Genomic DNA, 5,000 nt, shown 5'->3' with positions numbered 1-5,000 from the left:
GAGATGGAGAGACTGAAGGAGAGAGAGATGGAGAGAGGGAGTAGAGGAGGGATGGAGTGAAGGAGAGATGGAGAGACTGAAGGAGAAAGAGATGGAGAGAGGGAGTAGAGGAGGGATAGAGTGAAGGAGAGATGGAGAGACTGAAGGAGAGAGAGATGGAGAGAGGGAGTAGAGGAGGGATGGAGTGAAGGAGAGATGGAGAGACTGAAGGAGAGAGAGATGGGGAGGGAGTAGAGAAGGGAATGAAGGAGGGATGGAAAAAGAGAGAGATGAAAGGAGGGAGTGATGGAGGGAGGGTATGAAGATCAGAGGAGGAGTGTAGGAGAGAGAGATGGTGTGTGTGTGTGTGTGTGTGTCTCTCTCCTCTGCAGTTCTCTTGTCTTTCCCTCCCCTCTCTCTGTGCTCCCCCCTTCTCCTCTCCTCCATCTCTATGTGCTCCCTTCTTCTCCTCTCCTCATGTTTTCACTAACCCAACTCTGTCTATCATTGGCTTTTCCTCTCTTTCTCTCCCCATGTTTTCACTAACCCAACTCTGTCTATCATTGGCTTTTCCTCTCTTTCTCTCTCACATGTTTTGCTTCGCCCATTTTTCTATGGCTCTCGTGTTTACACTTCACACACTCTGTCTAGACTCTCTCTCTCTCTCTCTCTCTCTGACACACACACACACACACACACCACACACACACACACACACACACACACAAACACACACACACTTGCACAGACACACACACACACACACACACACACACACACACACACACACACACACACACACACACACACACACAAACACACACATTCACTTGCACACACACAAACACACAGACACACAGACACACATACACAGACACACACACACAGACACACACACACACCCACACACACACACACACACTTTACCATATCATTTGTCTGCAGTGGGGTGGCGTGGTGTGTTAAGGAGGCTGGTCCAGGGAAAGGAGCGGAGCGGGGTGTGAGGAGCGAGGAGTGCCTGGGCAGCAGTGTTGTCCAGTGGGCCGGTCGGCTGGGCGGCCGCGGAGAGGGAATGACAGCCCCCCTAATGAAAAGCCAGCCTCTGAATGAGGGGCTGACACAGCGCCCTCACACATAATTACATCTTAAATAATACATGGCCACACTACTGAGCGCTACCCGGCACTGGGCACTGGGCACTGGGCCGGACCCTGGGCAAAAATAGAAAGAGAGGAAACAGGCAGACTGAAAGAGAGACAGGAATAGAGTGTGTGTGTGTGTGTGTGTGTGTGTGATAATTATCGAATCTTTCGGTTTGTCAGCATTATATGGTCATTAATGACATGTGATGTCATCTAATGAAGCTCCAGAATTTCTAATCAAACTGAATTGAAATTGATTTAAGAGATTGAGAGAGATGGGGGTAGAGACAAACACACACACACACACAGAGAGAGAGAGAGAGAGAGACACACACACTCACACACACACAGAGAGAGAGAGAGAGAGATTTTGATTTTAAAACAATCTTTATTCCAGTTTTACAAAACCAAAAGCAGGTCAATCAATCACTCTTTGTCATCACAAAGTAGAGATATGAAATAGATATACATTTTTTTTTATAAAAGATGGCTAAAATGCAATTCATTTTCAATCACAGAGCAAAGTGCTTGTTTGGTACACCACACCTCCTCAAAGGTCTCCAGATTTTGCATTAACTTATAAAACCGGAAGTCAACCAAAACTCTGGCTTTAACCAGGGCAGGAAACAGAACAACAACATTAGTTCCTGGTAGGTTCTCCACCTTATTCCTCCTTGTAATATAAATAGCCATTTTGGCTTGCCCCAAGATAAAATTCAGAATTTTGCATACATTTTGTCTTCTTTTGACATATTTAAAACCAAGGACAAACATCTCTGTGGAGAATGTGTTTATTACTGAAACAAAAGCATTGACAGCAACTGCTCCATGAAGAATTCTCCACTGTAAGTCACCCACTCTCTTAGCCAATGGTGGTTTGTACAGTGCTCTCCATTCAGGCCTCACCCCACTATTCAGTTTGAGAGCAGCGCTCCAAGGTGTGTCAGCCCTGCTCTCTAAACATTTTCTATTAAACACCTTTACACAGGCATGGTACAGCTGTTTCCCCGCAACCATATCCAGCAACATAGTGTTTGGGCTCCTAGATGCTAAAAGTGGACCTGTACACCCTTCCAAATTGGGTGAAATTACCAGCCTAGGAAAAGGGTCCAGTTGGTCAGGACGACACACCCCTGAACAATAGTCCTCAAGTAGCTTAGTTTCATCCAAGGTGCAGGCAGCACGCCATTTTTCCAGGAGCTGCGACACAACCCAAAGTGACCTCAGTCCCATGGAATCAGCAAGCCCCCTCCTATTCCCAAAGTGTGGCCCGGTCCGGTCAACTACATCTTTCAAAGTGACGATCTTGGCACCACACAGCATCTTCTGAAGCGAAGGGAAATTGGCTGAGGAGATATCCAGACGTGCACCTCCAACCACAGGCTCTCTCAGGAGCCAATATAAGGAGACTGCAGGACCAAACCTTTTGACATTAAACAAGGCCCAAACTTTCAAGCAACTACGATAAAATGGTGGCAGATTTGAAAACACCATTGCATCTGGTCTCATCAAAAACAAGGATTTGTCCAACCCCAAATTCCCACCCATTTTCAATATTGCACATCTCAAACACCTCCATGCAACATTTGTAGGCCCTGTCAAGAGCCTTTTTACAAACTGCAGTCTAAAAGCTGCAGTCCTACTATGCAAGTGTATGAGGCCCTGCCCCCCCTCATCCTTAGGCAAAAACAGAACAGATTGAGGCATCCAATGAAGCCCATCCCAAAAAAAATTCCCCAAAACAGACTTTTGTATTTTAAATTTTTGGTAACAGGTCAGGTGGAGGGTCTACGCAGGCTAGTCTATGCCAGAAGGACGATGCTACCAGATTGTTAATGATAAGTACCCGTCCCCTGTATGACATTTTTGACAATAGCCACTTCCATCTTTCAAGCCTTCCATTAACCCGCTCAACTGCCCCCTCCCAATTCTTCTCCATAATTTTATCATTCCCCAGAAAAACACCCAAATACTTGAAACCGTCTTTCCTCCAGTTCAAATTATCTGGATCCCGTATAGATCTTTATAGAACTGTGTAGCTCTTTTTCGAATATCATGCACACTGGTCAAAAGTGTTCCAGACTCAGATTGCAAAGAATGAATGCATTTCCTCTGGCCATTTTTCTTCTCCAAGCTAAAGAAAAACTTTGAGGGCACATCCATCTGATCCACACACTGAAAACGTGAACGGACCAACGCTCCTTGTGCATTAACACCTAGCAGCTCAGCTAAGGCGCCCTTCTTGGTTGCCAAATTGTCCATGTCATCATGATCCCCAGTAGAGTAAGCCAAATTCTGAATTTCTACTAACTCTGCTTCTAACATTTCAATTGACCGGGTTCTGTCACCTGTGATATTTCGAGTGTACTGTTTACACAGTTGTTGGATTTGTAATTTGCCAAAATCCCACCACTGTTGTAAGGAGATAAAAGATGCCTTGCAATCACAAAAACCATCCCAGAAAGCTTTAAAAACATCTCTGAATTCCTTATCATGGGTTAAAGTGGTGTTAAGGTTTAAGAGATTGAGAGAGATGGGGGTAGAGACAAACACACACACACACACACAGAGAGAGAGAGAGAGAGAGAGAGAGAGAGAGAGAGAGAGAGAGAGAGAGAAAAATTGCTTCCGTTCCTGTGAATATTTTGTCAGAATGATGTATGATTTGTCTCACCAATACAATTGGTACCTTTGAATTGATTTGTATAGAGATTCACAGCAATGGACAATGAGAATGAGTGGGCATCAGAGACCCCGCATCACTGTGAGTCATACCCCCTCACTTAAACACTACTCCGTGTGAGTGTGAGAGAGAGTGGGAGAACAACAAGCTTCAAGAAAGAGAGAGAGAGAGAGAGAGAGAGAGAGTGGAAGAACGACAAGCTTCAAGAAAGAGAGAGAGAGAGAGAGAGAGAGGGAGAGAGAGAGAGGGAGAACGACAAGCCACGACAAAGAGAGAGAGAGAAAGAGGGAGAGTGGGAGAACAACAATAAATAACAGAAGGAAGAAAAGCTGGACGGATGCAACACACTGTATGCTATTAAAGGTACACTATGCAACACACTGTATGCTATTAAAGGTACACTATGCAATACACTGTATGCTATTAAAGGTACACTATGCAACACACTGTATGCTATTAAAGGTACACTATGCAACACACTGTATGCTATTAAACAAGCAAGTTTACAAAGGACAGACAGACAAAATGAGAAAGAGAGAAAGAGGGAGAGAGAGATGGGGCGAGAGAGAGAGCATGCATTTTAAGAATGTTAGGACATGTTTCAGATTAAGAAATGGTTGGATGAAATGAGGGCCGATATTCTCTCTCTCTCTCTCTCTCTCTCGCTCTCTCTCTCTCTCTCTCTCTCTCTCTCTCTCTCTCTATCGCTCTCTCTCTCTCACTCTCTCCTCTCTCTCTCTCTCTCTCTATCGCTCTCTTGTTCGTTCTCTCGCTGGGCGCTCGGTGCGTGATGAATAAGTCGAGTGCGGCACCACTGCTCCTGCTGCGCAGGAACATAATCAGGGATGCAGACAGAGAATCACTCACACACACACACACACACACACACACACACACACACACACACACACACACAGATAGAGAATCCCTGACACACACACACCCACATACTCACATACAGACACAGACACACACACACACACACACACTTACATACAGACACATGCACACACACACACACACACTCACATACAAACACAGACACAAAATATCACACATGAGCACACACACACATAGAGACACACAGATAAAATGAATCATATGCACACACAAACACACACACACACACCTAAAATGACATGCATGCACACACGTAGACATTCACACACACACACACACACAAATACACACATACA

The sequence above is a fragment of the Alosa pseudoharengus genome, unplaced genomic scaffold (assembly GCF_046254945.1).
Source record: "Alosa pseudoharengus isolate Yale_2024_CS ecotype anadromous, Long Island Sound unplaced genomic scaffold, YU_APseudo_1.1 YU_APseudo_1.1_scf_23, whole genome shotgun sequence".
Lineage (NCBI taxonomy): Eukaryota > Metazoa > Chordata > Actinopteri > Clupeiformes > Clupeidae > Alosa > Alosa pseudoharengus.
This window is presented reverse-complemented; position numbering follows the sequence as displayed.